Below are 18548 nucleotides of genomic sequence, written 5' to 3' on the forward strand. Positions count from 1 at the left end.
TAAAGCTTCCAATAGAAGGCGGCTAAATATTAATTTCTTTCAAGGCACTTATGTATATTTTTATACCCTTCATCATGAGTGGCAGGGGTATATATAAGTTTGTAATTTCTACATTTTTCATTTGCGACCCCACAAGCTTTATATATTCTGGATCGTTATAGATAACGGAGTCGATATAGCCATGTCCGTCTGTCCCTCTGTGTGTTGAAATGAACTTTCCGAAGCCCCCAAGTAACTTACATACACGATTCATACATCAATAGCTCCGAAATTCTTCCGGCTCGGTTGCTATTTAAAAAATCGAGAAAATTGGAAGGAAAAAACCAGGACAACCTCGATTTTTGATATATTTTTGCCCCATATCTGGATTACTAAATCATTAATATGGACAATATGGATATCTAATGATAGATAATTCAAAGACCCGAATGTTTTTTCCAACAAATTTGTTTTCATTAAATATTAAAAAAAAAAATTTAAATTAAACATTTTTTTTTAATTAAAAAAAAAAAAAATTCTAAATTATACAATTTTCAATTTATTTTCAAATATTACTACTGATTCCGATGTTTTCTTAAAGGATCAGAAAATAATCAGTTTTTCTGGCTCCCCTGTAAAATTGTTAAATAACACTTAGATCATTTTGCATATGTGCTATATTGTATTTAGCTCATCTTACTTGATGTAAAGTCTCCTCTAATGATTTATGGCCAATTGTTAAACGCATAAAGGCGTTTTTAATTTCTCTACCTTACAAAATCATCTCAAACAAGTTACTGTTTACTTAAGACACCACAATAAGCCAGATATGAACCAATAACTACAAAGAAGCTTAAAAAAGGTTTTGCACACAAACCTGTGGAAGATGCCTATGCATTCAATAACAAAAGCAGCCAAAGGTTTTCAAGCGTAGGTTATTTAATAAAAGCGTGACTTAAGGTTACATTTATTAACCAAACAGATCATCAGTTGAAGCTTCAGCATCAGCATCAACCAGCCACACACAATTGCGTTTCAGTTTTGCTGCCAAGTTGTAAAGAATGGTTAAATGGGTGTGTATCATAAAGTGTTTAAATTATAGGATTTTAAAAAACAGTTTAAATGCTGGTGAAAAAAGAAACTGCAGAAAAAACCACGAAAATTATTATTAAATAATTGGTCAATTGTTTGATTTTGGGAGGATTAAAGCAGAGGGAAGAAATAATTCCGAAACTAGTTTGTTTGAGTGGTTTAAAACGAATTTTAAATACACTAAAGTTTCTTTACTAATCTATGTACTTTGTTTTGAATTTAACTTACCATAGGCCTTACTTAGAAGTAGTTTAGTAATGACTGGCTTATATTGAATGGAGTAAGAGAAAGGGATTCTGGATTGAGTTGCAGTTTGTGGGGCATTGACTTAGACAAGTCAAGCGATTTAATTGGCTTTCCTGGGGAAAATCCCAGAAGCTACTATCGCTCAATAAGGGAAATAGTCACGGAATTTTTTACCGAAAATTATTTTTTTCAACCAAAAAATTTTTCAATAAAAAACATGGCTTTGTTGCATTTTTTATTACATAAAAATAACCAAAAAAAAATAGTTTAACTCTTCTCCTTTTAAGTATTTTCATAGCAACAAGCAAAGCTCTAGCAAGTGATCTAATCTTTTTTAATCATAAACGTGCCCTGAATAAGCAGCAATATTTCTTAACATTCAACATCATCAATTCTATAAATTTTCAACTTATTACACTCACAACATACAATAACTGCAGAACTACTATACAATACAATAAAATAAATATGGCCACAGACATTTTTTTTGTTAAGAAATTTTCAATACAGATCTTTTTATATTTGTGTGAGAAAACTAACTGACATCTACACATCTATTTTATCATCTTATAAAAGATTTTTCAAAAAAAAAACCAAGAGATTTCTTATAAATATACTTATTTATACTCTTCTTAATATAAATTCTTTTTGGATATTTTCCCTTTTGTTATGGCTCATTTTTTATTTACAACGATTTGCCATGGTCAGTCATTCACTCAGTCATTCATACACTTAGTTACGTCCGTCATTATGGTCGGTTTGGTCTTTCTTTTCATTGTGTACTTTTATCTTTTTTTAATATTTTTTAGTTCAACTATGTCCATACTCTAACAGTGATTATCAAAACTACTTTAAAATTACTATAAATATCAAGGGTTTGCCTTAAAGAGTCCTTTCAAAAATAACCCCACATTCTACATGAATAGCTTTGGTCGAGTTGATAGTAGGGTTTAAGCTTAAAGATTTTTAAATATATTTTTGTTAGTCAAGCAATTGAACTTAAATAACTTTAAAGTTAAAGCTTTTACCTTAAGCTTTAAAGCTTTAAAAAAATAGTTTTTATGCTTCTGAAATTCTCTTAAAGTTTTTAAGCTTAAGCATTTATAGGAGCTTTCAAAGGCTTATTTAACTTAAATAATTTATGAATGCTTTTAAAAAGGATGTAAGATTTTTTAAGATTTTAAGCTTCTGAAATACCTTTAGTTTTGCATAAAAGCTTTTAAAAGTTTTTTATAGGAGCTCTTAAGCTTTTGGGATTTTATATAAGAGCTTTCAATAAAGTTCTTAGCTTCATAAGCTTTAAAGCTTAAGCATTTATAGGAGGTTTTAAAATGCTCCTAAACTTAAATCATTTATGAATGGATTTAAAAAGGCTATTAAGTTCTTAAAAGCCTTTAAGCTTTCAAAAGCTTTTACGGTTTTTAAAGTTTTTATAAAAAACTTTTAGTTTTTTGAAGTTAGCCTTAAAAGCTTTTAATATTTTGAAATTTTTTATAAAAGCTTTTAATATTTTAAATGTTTTTATAAAAGCTTTTAAGTTTATATAAATTGTAGATGTTTTTTGGGTTTAAAGCATTTAATTTTTAAAAAAGCTTTTAATATTTTGAATGTTTCTATATATGATTTCAAACTTATGAATTATTTTATTAAAGCTTTTAAGATTTTGAAAGTTTTTGTGAAACGTTTTAAGCTTATTGACTTTCAAAATCTATCATTACTCACAGTTTTTTAACTAAAAGCTTTTAACTTTAAATATATTTAAGTTTTATTAGAAATAAAAGCTTTTACGGTTAAATACTTTAAATTTAATGCTTTCATAAAAACGTTGAAGCTTAAAGTATTGCCTTAAAGCTTTTATGAAACCTTTAAGCTTAAAGTGTAAATAAATATTTTCAGAAAGTCCCAAATTATCCTTATTTAAAATTGTTTTAAAAGTTTGTAAAAGTCAAAAGGGCCTTTAAACTTAAGCTTTTATCTTTAAATCAAATCGTTCATTAGAAATATGAGTTTTTTAACGGATTAGAACTTAAAGCTTTAATAAAAGCATTAAAGCTTAAAGTATTGAAGTTCAAAGCTTTTCTAAAAGCTTAAAGTTTTAATAAAAGTTTTCAGAAAGTTCTAAATGGAACTTGAAATTAAAGATTTTATGAAAGCTTTTAAAAAGGTTATTTAATTTTAAAGCTTGACAAAGCTTTAACGTTTAATTTTGTAAAAGCTTTCTAATAACCTCTTAATGCTCTGTAATGCTAATTAAAAGCTTTGATCGTTAAAGCTCTTTTTAACTTAAACTTTTTTAGTTTAAAAACATAAACTTCATTAGAAATAAAGCTTTTTTACGGAGTTTACAGTTTTAAATATAAAGCTTTTATAAAAGCGTTTAAGTTTTGATATTAGCAGCTTTATAAAAGCCTTTAAAAAAAGGTTTTATTAAAGCTTTCACAATGGGATCAGATTTATCACAATGGGATCAGATTTGAGTGAGCTGCTTGAAGACCAGCTGCCCATGGAACCTAAAGCTTTCAAAAAGGCTCTAAGAATTAATAATTTTTAAAATCACTAATTGTTAAACATTCATACATTCTTTTTATCTAAAAGGTTTTTTAGTTTAAACTCTTTTTAGTGGATTTTTCAGTAATTAAAGCTTTGAGGGGGAAAAGCTTTTCTTTATAATTTTAAACTTGTGTTAAGAAGTACATATAATTAAGGGATAACTTCAATAATATAATTCGTCAATAGTAATAATACGTTAATGCTCACAAAAAGCTTTTCAACAGCTTTTTTAGTATTTCAAAAACATTTTTAAGCTAAAAATAGCTGATACAAAATAATTTCTTCCTGCTAACTCCAATAGCTAACCCTAACATTACGTTTCTGTCTACTCCCCCCCTTAAACACCATTATTATTTTAAAATAAACGTAGTTATACCAGAACGTAACTAAAAACATAATGATCTCTGCAAGCAAAACCAAAAAAAAAACTACAATACGTGTAACTACTCTAAACTGGACATACTAAGTATGTAGTATGTAGAACAGTCTCTGTCTTTTCTTATTCCATACAATTGTAGATAACTACACTTACTTATACATTTACTCTTCATGTTCTTTGTCCAATCTACAGATAACTCCATTTTTTATCCAAACGATTACATACCCAGTTTTAGTGCACGAACATGTTGCAACAAGCAACAAAAAAGATAAAATATCTATACAAAATATATTGTAAAATATTAAAAGCTTTTCCAGAGATTCCTTTTTTTTTTTGTTAGGTTCTACTGGCAACTAAAGGAACTTTTTTAAAAAAGAAACATAGGTTCTGGTTGAGCTATAAGTAATATTTGATGTAAAGTTTTTGTTTTGTTAAGAGGCGAAAGGGGGTATTGTGGTTAAAACTTAAGCTTTTTGTGTTGTAGTTTAATTTGTTTTAGTTGTTAACAAAATTGTTATCAGTTTTCTTTATAAACATAAATTTTATGCAAGAAATTTTTTAAGATATGAAGCAATTAGCAATTGCTTTAATTTCACAGCAAATTTATGACTTGGGCAATAATTTTTCAATTTCCAATTTACAAAATTATAAAATTAACAAATTGTTTACACACAATTATTTGAAATTACTTAATATATTTCATAAACTAAATAAATAATATAAATACCGTAATGATGTTTAAACACCCTCATCAAAAATTTAACAAACCATAAAAATGGATCAATGTTTAATAAACCAAAACCAAACAAAAATACAAAAGCGAAAATTATTTCATAATAAATAATTTAAATAACACCACAGGGTAACTCCTCTGGTTTTACAATAATTTTCAGATTTTTTTGAATTTTTTTGATTTTTTTTTGGCTTTTTTATAAAGTCTTATACAACGAGTCACGAAAAATGTGTTTAAATTAATTGAGTGCTAAAGTTGCTTAAATTGTATTATAATTCAAGCTGTTTTTATACAACTTGAACAATTATTGTAAAAATTGTTGTATTGAAATAAACAATTCTGTCAGTTGGATGATTGTCTAATGGCCAGCCAGCCAGCCTGCCTGCCTGGGTTTTCATGTATGAAAACCTGTGTGTTTATTTTACAAATGACATATTTAATTTGTATTTGAGAGTTTTATTTGAAAATTATTTTTTTTTCTTTGGCCCCCATCGTGTGTTTGTGTGTGAGAAAAGTTGTAAAGTTTTCAACACCATGTGGTAATATTGGTGAGCTTTTTAGTTTATTTATATAAATTTTGTAATTAATTTTTTGGGAAAAAATTCAGTATTTTTTTCCATTTTTGCTCAAGTGTTCATGCAATAAATTAATTATGAAGTGAAAATTATTTAATTAATTTGAAAGTATGTAGAAAATGTTTATAGTAAAACGTATTTCATAATATATTAAATTGTATTTTCCAACCGCAATGCAGTCAGACTAAGGGAGCCAATGGAGTAAATTTAATATGTATTAAAGTATTTCACAAAAAAATGTTTATTTGTAACCACAAAACCACAACGAAATGTTAAATTTTAAGAGAAATAATCAATAAAATTACAGCAATGTAAAAAACTTAAACTAAAAGCTTTTCGAAAAACATTGGGAAAGCTAATATAATAAACAAAATGTATAAAAGCTTTAAAAACAAATATAGCTACCTAAAAGCAATTTAATTAACAAAATCTATTTTTATACATTAAATAAATTTTTATACAAAAAAGCTTTTTCACAATGCTTTTTAAAAAGCTTTAAAAAAGTGTAGCAAAACCTAGTAAATTATAGTTTTTATATAAAATATTTAATAAAATTTAATCAAACTAAAAAAATTAACCCAAAAGTTTTTCCAAAAATCAGAACTGACTCTAGATAAATACCCTGAAGATAAAAGCTTAAAAGTAAAGATTTTTAAAAATTAAAAAAAAAAAATTGTAGAAAAATACCCTGAAATTCTATCAAGATAAAATAGCTTTAATTGAAAGGTTTTTTCATAAGCAAAGCTTTTTTGAATTACTACATATATTTGGCTATATATAATGTTTAAGAACAAAATTGAATTGAATTAAATATAAGAAATCAATAAAAACTATCAGAAATTAATTATAAACAAGCTTTACAAAAAGCTCATTAAGAAGCTTTATACAATATTTTCCTAAAAATTAGCATTTAAAACCCATCTCCCTGTTTTTGTATTATAAAACTTACTTATTAATGCCTTTAAGATAAAAGCTTATAAGAAAGCTTTTTATGAAATAAAAAAAATAACTAATATGTATAATGTTTAAGAAGAAACATTTAAATGGGTTTAAAGAAAATCAATAAAATGAACTAGGAAATTGTACATAAAGAAAGCTTTAGTAAAAAGCTTTTACAGAAAAACTTGTTAAATTTATTTGTTTGCTAAACTTTTTTGTCATTTTGTTAAAACTAAATACTTAGACAAAAGCTTTTTCAAAAAATATTTAAGAAAATTTAAATATAAGGACTAAGTTCATATTTCTTAAAGAGTGATTGTTAGAAAAATTTATAAAAATCTTATTTTGGTACAAGATTTTCCGAAAGCTTTAAAAAAAAATTAAAAAAATTGAAAAATAAGCAATAATATAATATTGCTTAGAGGTTAATTCTCAGAAATATTGTAAAAATGTGTAAAAATCTAATTTTAGCAAAAGCTTTTCTTAGAGCTTTTAAATAAGATTTAAGATAATTTAAAAATGAGCTGTAATTTTATATAGATTAAAGCTTAATTCTTAGAAATACTTTAAAAATTTGTAAAAATCTATTTTTAATAAAAACTTTTTCGAAAGTTTTTAACAAAAATTAAAATAATTGAAAAAAGCTTTTAAAAAAAATTTAAAAATAAGCAATATTATAATATTGCTTAAAGTTTAATTCTCAGAAATATTGTAAAAATGTGTAAAAATCTAAGTTTAGCAAAAGCTTTTCTGAAAGCTTTTAAATAAGATTTAAGATAATTGAAAAATGAGCTGTAATTTTTAGAAATACTTTAAAAATTTGTAAAAATCTAATTTTACTAAAAGCTTTTTCGAAAGCTTTGAACAAAAATTAAAATAATTGAAAAAAGCTTTTAAAAAAAATTTAAAAATAAGCAATATTATAATATTGCTTAAAGTTTAATTCTCAGAAATATTGTAAAAATGTGTAAAAATCTAAGTTTAGCAAAAGCTTTTCTGAAAGCTTTTAAATAAGATTTAAGATAATTGAAAAATGAGCTGTAATTTTATATCGATTAAAGGTTATTTCTTAGAAATACTTCAAAAATTTGTAAAAATCTAATTTTACTAAAAGCTTTTTCGAAAGCATTTAACAAAAATTAAAATAATTGAAAAAAGCTTTTAAAAAAAATTTAAAAATAAGCAATATATAATATTGCTTAAAGTTTAATTCTCAGAAATATTGTAAAAATGTGTAAAAATCTAAGTTTAGAAAAAGCTTTTCTGAAAGCTTTTAAATAAGATTTAAGATAATTGAAAACTGAGCTGTAATTCTATATATATTAGAGGTTAGTTCTCAGAAATAATTTAAAAATGTTTAAAAATCTAATTTTACTAAAAGCTTTTCTGAAAGCTTTTAAATTAAACTTAAGATAATTGAAAAATAAGCAGTAATAAGGTTAGTTCTGAGAAATGCTATACAAATTTATAAAAATCTAATTTAAGTAAAAGCTTTTCCGAAAGCTTTTTTTAAAAGAAAATATTTTTTTACAAAAACTGATTTTTTTTAATTTTTAACAAATAACAATAGAGTTCCAAAAAATTCTATAACAAGTAAAAATAAAACTGAGTTTAATAAAAGCTCACCTAAAGATTTTTTCAAAAAACTTTAATATTTTTAATTTTATTATGATTTTATTGAAGCTAAGAAATAAAAAAGCTTTCTTAAGGAGTTTTTTTTTCGAAATTTGAAAAAATGTTTCAGTAGTAATTTATTTTTAGCTAAAGTTAATTTATTTCTTAAACAAATTTATAATAATGAATTAAAGCTAATTTTCCTAACAGCTTTTTTTAAAAAGCTTTCAAATTTCAAATAAAATAAACTTTAAATGTGAAAGCTTTCTCCAATATATTTTTAATATTTTTATATTAAAGCTAATTTTTCTAAAAGCTTTTTTAAAAAAGCTTTCAAATTTCAAATAAAATAAACTTTAAATGTGAAAGCTTTCTTCAATATATTTTCTATAATAATAAAAACCATCATTTGGAATTATTTATTTTCAGCAAAACTTATTTTAATTATATAAAAATTCCAAATAATTTAAAAAAAAGAATTTTTTAATAAAAGCTTTTTCTTAAAACAATTTATTACAATTACAATCTCTATAATTGATAATTTCTATAATGTTAATTAAACAAAAGTCTCTTTCTATACTTGTCATAATAATAACTGACTAAAACACTTTGAATATAACAGCTTTTACCTAAAGCTTTTTTTTTATAATTAAAGCTTACCCTTAACACATTTTCAAATTGTTTATAATTTTACCTGTAAATAGAAAAAAAGGAAAAATTAATATCAATATAAAAAGTTTATTTAAAAAAATACTTTCTCTAGAATATTCTAAAAATTAGCTAACACTAAAAGCTTATTGCAATTAGCTTTTAAATACTTAAAAATACCAGAAGTTTTTACCAATATAGCTGCACACTTGAATGTTTTTTTTTATATAAAACAAAAAATAAAAGAAAACTTTTAATATGCCATTAAACTTTTGCTGTTCAAACTATAATACAAATAAATATATTTACCTGATTTTATGTAAATTGTTTTTCTTTAACAAATAAACTTTTAGTTTAAGCTTTCAAAATAACCCCCTTCACCAACTTATTTATACTAAAATATTCGCTTTCTTAGTCTGTTTTTTTAGTAGCTAAACTATTGAATTTTAATGTGGTTTTAAATGTATGTAGATTTAAGTGTATAAAATGCATTTTCGTATCGATTTCTATCCAAAAAAAAAAACAGCAAACGAATGACAAAAAACTTGAAAAATAATTTGAATTTATAAAGAAAACTGATATGCTTTTTCCCAGCATTTCCTTTTTCCTCAGACTCCCTCTCACTCTCTTAAGTTTTGCTAAGCATCATGGTTCTTGGGTTTTGAATATAAATGGCGTTTTTATTTGTTTGTCAAAGTTTATAATTAAATTTCATTAAAAAGTTTCTTCTTTCGCTGGTGCTTCTTCCCAGCAGTTCTGGCAAAGCAATTTGTTTGTTCATAAACATTGCTTTCGTATTTTGAGAGTTTTTTTCCTATAACTATTTCTGCGTTTAGTTTTCTTTAGTAGTCGTCTTCAGCTTATTTTAGAGTATTTTTTTTCTTATTTTTGCTGAAGAGTTGTTATAAATGATTAAAGTTTACTAATAGTTTTGTTGGTACAAAATGATTTTCTTCTGTTTTTTTCTCTTTCGCATAATTCGCGTTATTTTATTCAATTTCTTTCTTTTTAATGCTGTTTTTTTTATTATTTTGTAATTTATTGCTGAGGATTTTTGCATTCAAACAAGTTGTGCTCGCAAACAAATATTTTGTTATTAAAAAATTTGTTCTTTGCTTTGTTCATGCTTATGCTGTGAAGGAAGTTGTTAAGAAAGTTTTGCTAGTTTCTTGAGAAAATTTTTAATTTTTGGCATGCAAATTAATTGAAAAGCAATGCACTTAGTTAATAAATTTTGTAAGAGTTTTTTGGGCAGTTCAATCAGAATTAGGGGTGTTGTTTTGTTAAAATAGAATAAAATAAGTTTTAAAAAAGCTTTTTGAAATTTAAAGCTTTTAAGTTTCAAACATTTAAGAAAATATTTAAGAAGCTTTAAACAAGATTTTTTAGATTATGTTGCTTTCAGAAAGCTTTCAGATAAAAATATTAATTCAATTGATAAATTTTAAAAGCTCTTTAGAAACTTTCCAGATCAGAAATTTTCAAATAGCTTTTTTATATTCTGTAGCTTTTAAAAGAAAACATTAATATGATAGTTTTTTTAAATTTGATATTCTTTTAAGAAGCTTTCATCAAAATAAGCTTTCCAAAAAAGCTTTTTTTTGATACTTTAGCTTTCATATTAGAAATTTAATTTAATAATTAAATTGTAGTTTTGTTAAAATATAATAAAATAAGTTTTAAAAAAGCTTTTTGAAATTTAAGCTTTTAACTTACAAACATTTAAGAAAATATTTAAGAAGAACATTAAACAAGATTTTTTAGATTATGTAGCTTTCATATTAAAATATTAATTTGATTGATAAATTTTAAAAGCTCTTAAGAAACTTTCCAGATCAAAAATGTTCAAAAAGCTTTTTTATTTTCTGTAGCTTTTAAATGATAACATTAATATGATAGTTTTTAAATTATTTTAAGAAACTTTCATGAAAATGAGATTTCCAAAAAAGCTTTTTTTTTGATACTTTAGCTTTCATGTTAGAACTTTAATTTAATATTTATTTTTTTTTAATTCAGCTGTTTGCTATTAAAGAAATGTTCATTATTTTGCCACTGATAAACAAGGATATATTGACAGTTGCAAAAGCTTTTTTCTTAATTTCCCAGGCGAAACCTTTTAACTTCATATTTCGCTTTCAAGTTCTGATTTAATCACTGAAAAAATTGTCTTTCTATAATTTTTTTTATTTCATATTTATATTTTATTTTAAAATCATTCTTCACATTAGAGATTTTCAGCCATGAAAAAGAAACTACTTTGCTTATAAGACTTCAATGTAATTTTTTTCCGATTATTTTTTTCTTTATTTCCAACAAATTTAACAATATTTCACAAAAATAAAAAAAACTCAAGTCGACAACTATAAATCAACACATTGTAAAAATCCCCTCTTCAATAAAGTAACGCGCTGTGAAGAATGAAAAAATCATTTACTTTTAACAAGACTCGGTAGCTTTTTTTTTGCTTTTCCATGTCATAATGTTTGCTTCCTTAACTTGACACACTCATACACAGCGTGATATGTGGAAGAATTTCATGTGTCGCCATTGAATCTTATTATTTTTTTTTGTATAGAAGTCAATCTTCTCACAATTTTGTGGCAGCCACAATGCAAGATTTCCAATAGTGGCAGCAGTCTTTCATTTTTTTTTTTATTTTTTTGGGAGTCAAGTATTAAGTTACAGAATTACACCGTGTGGCGTTTTTTATATATTGCTAAGAATTTTGATTTTTTTTTGGTTGGTTGTTTGTTTGACTCAACATGTATGTATGTTAGTCTGTCCGTCCGTCTGTCTTTCCTTTTGTCTGTCTTTTTTGAAGGCTGCTTCTTGCTGCCCCCGAAACATTGGCGGTGGCATTTAACTGAAGTGTTTGACAAGCAGAAGCCGCTTAAGAGCAGTGGAAAAAAAAACTCTACACAAAATTATAAATGAATTTAAGGCGGTAGGTGGCTTATGTCAGAAATTGACATACAAAACACTTCAGTTGAATATTTTTTTTTGTCTTTCTACCAGCATCTTTTCTAGGACTTTTACTTGTCGAATTACTAAACGATTTCTTCGAAGTTTAGTTACGCGTTAAGAATTATTGCAAGCAGAAAAAAATAAGAAACAAAGGAATTTCATATAAATTGATGAAATCATGTTTAAACACCGTTATAAATATATATTTATGGCAAAACATGTGATTTTTAAGCCTTAAAGTTTACTTTATTTGAAATGAAATAAAAAAGCTTTTACAAATTACTGCTAAATACTTTGGAATTAAAACAAACATATATTAAGTTCAAAAGCCCTTAAAGCTTTAGTGGTTTAACCAAGCTTTAGGCTTCACACTTGATCTGAAGTTTCTCTAGATTTATAAATTAATATTTTAAAAGCTCTAAAGCTTAAATTGCTAAAAAGTTAGCTTTGAAGCTTTAAGCTTTTGATTAAAATTTTAAGATCTAAACTTAATTTGGAGAATCTCTGAACCAATAAATTCACATTTAAATTATCGAAAGCAAATATCTTTTTAACTGTAAATTAAGCTTTTAAAAGCTTTTGTGGTTTGAGAAATTTTTAGGCTACAATATTTATGTTAGCATTCTTTAGATCTGGAAATTTATATTTTAAAAGCTTAAATCATTCAATGTCAAAATTAAAGCTTTTAAAAGCTTAAGTTGTTTAATTAAGCTTTAAGTTTCCAAACTAATTTAAAGTATATTTCGATCTATGACAATGTTAAAGTTACACAACTTCTATTAATCAATATTTTGTTAAAAAAAAATCAAAAGGTTTGGTGGCTGTAAAAAGCTTTATGTTTAAAATTGGATTTAAAGGTTACTACAATCTAAAAATTGACATTTCATATTCTCGAACTTAAAATTAAACTTGAAAGCCTTTTTTCATTACAATGCATAGCTTAATTTAAAGCTTTCTTTTAATTTATAATATTTTACCACTTTGAATAATTATTACCTCGAATTCCTTAAAGCTTTTTATACAAAAAACCATAACCAACCTCTCCCTATCTTCTCTTTAAATCCAGCAAAAAAATAAAATATGTATATTTAAATTATTTTTGGACTATCAATCTACAACAAACCACAAACAAAAACTTTAGTCAAAAAATAGAAATAATCAATAAAATGATTAGATAACTTCAACATCAAACGCAAAACAAAACGTATAAATAAAGGAGGCATCAAATTAACCTAAAGCCAAAATATTTCATGTGCCGGTATTGACTGCAAGGCATTACATATTGTTATTTAGGAAACAGTAGATGTGGAAGTTGCTGAGGGTTTGGTACAAAAAAAAATAAAATACCCACAACAAATTCTTTAGCCATACTACACAATAAATGGTCATAATAATAAAAATAAAACGTTTTAAGCGTTACGTTATCTATAGCTGAAAATCTAACAGCAACAAGAAAAACAATAATAAATACCATAATACAACATATGAACCCATAAAATACATATTCCTATATATACATTCCCACTTTCATATATACAAAAGAATATAGTACCAAAAATACCTTAACATTTTTTTGTTCCAAACAACCAGCAGCAGGAATAGGAAACATCCAAGTCATACCACCAGTAGTTTGAATGGAAAAAATAAAAAGGTCTTTCATTGCCTAACAGACGTATTTAAGCTTCTGTTAAAGGCAATATTTATTTATATTTTCTCTTCAGTTTTTTTTTTTCTACTATTTAACTTTTTTTCCCCCAAACATTTAAAGACGAAATAGCAGCGAAAATATCTATACAAATTAATAAATATTCAAGAAATGAATATTAACGCGTTAGGGAGAGAAATCTATTTAAGTTTTAATGATAAAAACAACATAATAACTTTATTAAATCAAATTTCAATAGAAAAGTACTATTTTTCATAATTTTAAAAACTTGCATTTAAAAGCTTTCCTGAAGCTTTTAACAATTATAGTTATTATAGTAATTATTTGGCAAAGATTATATTATTTTTAGTAATAACTCTTTAAATGTAAGATTTTGTGATAAGAAAATGAAAAAAGCTTTTTCGAGCTTTTTGTTTAAAATATAAAAATTTAACTTTTATTGATAAAAAAAAAATATAAATTTATTAAAAACAAATTACATTAGAAAATTGCTTAATTTTAAAATGAGTTTAAAGCTTACATATAAAACCTTTATTGAAGATTTTATTAATTATAGCTTTTAGAGTAATTATTTTGTAAAAATAATATTATTTTTAGTAATAACTCATTAAGTGCAAGGTTTTGGGATATGAAAATTAAGAAAGCTTTTTTGAGCTTTTTGCTTGAAATAAAAAAATTCAACTTTTAGTGATAAAAAACTCAGACAAATTTATCAAAAACAAATTACATTAGAAAATTGTTTAATTTTAAAATGATTTTAAAGCTTATATATAAAAGCTTTCTTGAAGATTTTATTAATTATAGCTGTTGTAATAATTATTTTACAAAAATAATATTATTTTTAGTAATAACTCCTTAAATGCAAGGTTTTGAGATTTGAAAATGAAGAAAGCTTTTTTGAGCTTTTTGCTTAAAATCAAAAAAAATCAACTTTTAGTGATACAAAACACAGACAAACTTATTAAAAACAAATTACATTAGATAATTGCTTAATTTTAGATAAATTTTAATAGAATTTAAAACCTATATTTAAAAGCTTTTTAAAACATTTATTAATTGTAGGTGATATAGTAATGATTTCTTAAAAGTAATAATATTTTTAAAAATATATATTTTAAAGCAATTTGTAGGAACATAAAAATTAAAAAAGCTTTATTGAGCTTTTTAGTGAAACTTAAAAATATGAATATTAATGCTTAGAAATACATAAAGGGTTATTTAGAATCTTTATATTTCATATTTTTTAGGTTTTAAATAGCATTTAAAGTTTATAATTTAAAGCTTTTTTAAAGTTTTATGAATTGCGGGTGCTATAGTAATTATTTCTTAGAAATAATGATATTTTTAATAATAAAGTGATGTTTTGCGACATCAAAATTGAAAAAAGCTTTTTTAAGCTTTTTGGTAAAAACTTAAAAATATAAATTTTAAAGCTCTGAAATACATAAAATGTTATATAAAAACTTAATTTTAGAAAATTTTTTAAACATTTAAAGTTTAAATTAAAAAGCTTTTTAATATGTTCATGAATAGTAGAAGCTTTAGTAATTATTTCTTAAAAATATTAATATTTTTAATTATAAATTTGTTAAAGAAATATTTTGGGACCTAAAAATTACAAAAGCTTTTTTTAAGCTTTTTCAATAATATAACTTTTAGTGATTGAAAATACATAAGTTTTTAAAGAAATTAAATTATTTAAGAAAATTAATTAATTTTAAAAAGCTTTATTTAAAATCTCTTTTAAAGCTTTATTTCTATTTAAGCTATTTTATATCTGTTATCAATTAAAGGTGTTACAGTAATAATTTCTTTAAAATATTAATATTTTTAATTACAATCTTGTTAAAATAAGATTTTGGGTCATAAAAATTAAAAAGCTTTTTCAAGCTTTTTGAAAAATATTTAAAAATTAGTGTTTTTATAATAGAAATACATTAGAATTTATTGAAATGAAATTGTATTAGACAACTGCTTAATTTTAAAATGATTTTAAAGCTTATGAATTGCTAACTTTAAATAGAAAGCTTTTTTATTATGAGTAAAGCATTTTACTAAAATTGATAAAATTAACTTAAATGCTTTGTATTTCACACTACTGTAGTAAATAACAAACCTATAAACATGTGAGAAATATATTCCTTAACATTTAAGTTAAAAGCTTTAGAGCTTTTGTCAATTATTTTCCAAGGGTAAGCAAGATTTGTACTCTATTATATTATACTAAATAGAAAACGAAGAAAAATACAGATTTCTATCAAAAGCTTTAATCTATCTAAAAGATTTTTCTTATAATTTGTTTAACTTATAAAAGCTTTTTATATTTGTTTAATAATTTCCATAATTGTTTAAAGTTTTTATCTGAATAGTAAGTTTTTAAGTATTTAAAAGCTTGTTTGCCTTTATTTATATAACATTTGTGCCGTATTTTGTACCGGTCCTTAAAAGCTTAAACATTTGTCTAACTTAGAAGTCTATTTAAACGTCTTCTCCCTTTTTGTTTAGTTTTTTTTTTGCAAACAAAAGGGGCGTCTTGAAAGCCTACAATGAAAAAAACAATAATAATAGAAAACAATAGGAAATATTTCAGCCAAGTCTAGGCACCTTCGCTTAAACTTAACTTTAGTTCCTATAGGTTTTTTTTTGGTTTTGTTCTTCATCAACGATTAACTTCTACTAGTATAGTACTACTACATTTTTGGCGGTAATAATACTCAATTGGTATTAAATTGTTTGTAACTACAAACAACCTCCACAATTTAATGGTAATACTCTCATACCTTAAAAAGCTGGAAAGAACAAAAAAAAAATAAATAAAAAAGAAATACAGACAAGAAGATACTGAAAACGCCTTATAGATTTAAAGCTCTAAAATACTACTACTGCCTTTAATTTCTTTTCGCATTTAAAGGAACTCATAAGTCTTTTAGTTGGCTACAACCCTTTATATGGTTGGTTTAAAGCCACATTTAGAACATTTAAAAGAAAGACGGTTTTGCTAAAAAAAGTACCTTAATAACTTAACAATTTAAGAATTATTCTATGCCATTGTTATAAATGCCTGGCTGGTTGGCTTTCTGTTTGTCTGTCCTACTGTTTGTGAGTTTTTTGTGTTGAAATCAGTAAATTAATCTTTAACATTGAATAAGATAAATAAATATCAAATTAACCGCCTTGAAAAGAGTTTCATTGCTATTCATTACCCACCATTTCTTGGCAAAATTTTAAAAGCCAAACCTTAAATGTAAAACCTAGAATAAACTATGAAATTTTGTGATAAAAATTCTTGATAAAATATATTAAAATTGTTTGGTAAACTTCAACGTTTATTGTGGCCTTAGAATTATAAAAACACAGGAAGTTAAAATTCTGATAAACTCCTACTAAAAAAGGGTATAATAAGTAAGAAAACTATTGCAGGTTAAAGGTCACGAGTAAAAGCTTAAATAATAGAATATTTAGTTTAATAAAAGCAGTAAGGAAGGTATTTAAAAGCTAAGATTTTATTTTGTCTTCAAATTATAATAACAGAAATAGATATGCTTCTATATTTTAAATCCAAAAAAATTTTGCCACAAAAAGCTTTTTCAAAATTTAAATATTTCCTTAAATTTTGTTTATTTTTAAGTTTGTTCTGCCAACTTAAAACCACAACATATTTGTTACATTAATTTAATTTTTATATTCCTTCCCTGCTAACCTGTAATGTTTACATCCTTAAACACATTTTATTAAGCCCCCTGCCTTTTAAAACTTCACTATCCTCAAAAATTTTAAAATTTGTTCTCCAAAAATCCAAATAAAAGTATGTCACGCATTTTTTCTATACATCTTAAATAAGCTGCAGCAGAGCTCTTCATTATTTTGGGCTTTATAACAAAATAACAAACAAACAAAAAAAAAAACCAAAGTAAAACTCATTTCTTTAAAGTCTTCATCATCAAAAAGTAAATGGCAAAAAACGACGCCAGAAATTGTTACCATTTTCAAAGTGCCATATAAATGCCAGCTTACTTACCTTAAGAATTTTTAGTTTTATTTATGAGTGGAATTTATTTAAATTAGAGGTTCATTACTCCATGCCATGCCATAGAATTGTAGCGAAAAGCAACGCCTTTAATGATTCGTCAAGGCACAAAAAAAGCTTCATGAGCCTAACAACAATGAAATGACGGCACATGAATAGTTATAAAGTAGGGGGCAGAGGAGAATGTTTTAAAGATTTTTTACTTGAAAATTTAAGATTTTTAGGAGAATTTAAAATGTAAATTTTTTAATTTGAAAGATTTTAACAAAATTCTTGTTTTAAAGCTGAATGAAAGTATTTTTATTAAGGGAATTGTATTAAAGCTTTAAACATTTGACAATCGAATTTTCAATTAGTTTCTTTTAATAATTTAACAATAATAACAGAAGCTTTTAAGACGATTTTTATTAATGATAGAAGCTGTTTTAAAGTTTAAAAGAAACAGCTTTTATAAAGCTTGATTATGCTGAATAGTTTATTAAAGCTTTTTAGAGCTTTTAATACAATACTTGTTTAAAATTATAATTGTTATTAGCAAACAATTTTTTAATGAAAATACATGAAACTTTTTAAAATTATTCTCTAATTAAATAGTTTTTTTCAAAGACTTTATTAATGAAATCTGCTTTTCATTCTTTTAAAATGAAAAAAGCTTTGTTTGCAAAAAATTTGTTTAGAGCCTTTATAAATAAAAAGCTTTTTTTTAAAAGCTTTATAATGATAAAACATTTTTAATAAAACATAATTAAACAGAGTTTTAGATTATGTTTTAAGTTAAAGTTTTTATTAATGAAAAAGTTTGAAAAAGCTTTGTAAATCAAAGGTTTTATTAATTAAAATCCGGTATGAAGATTTCATTAGCGAGTATGTTTTTATAATGAAAAGTCATTATAAAGCTATTATAATGAAAAAGCTTTACTTTTCTTAAATTAAAAAGCTTTTATAACAAAAAATATTTTTTAGCTTTTATTATAAAAAGACTTTCTGTAGCTTTTAAAGCTTCTTTGGAGCTTTTCTAATAAAAAGTTTCTTTGGAGCTTTTCTACCAAAAAGCTTTTCCGGGGTTTTTTAAACAAAAATCTTAATTTTTAAATTAAAAAACTTCTATAAAAAATAATTTTTTGAGCTTTTAAAAT

The sequence above is a fragment of the Calliphora vicina genome, chromosome 5 (genome assembly GCF_958450345.1).
Source record: "Calliphora vicina chromosome 5, idCalVici1.1, whole genome shotgun sequence".
In the NCBI taxonomy this organism is placed as follows: Eukaryota; Metazoa; Arthropoda; class Insecta; order Diptera; family Calliphoridae; genus Calliphora; species Calliphora vicina.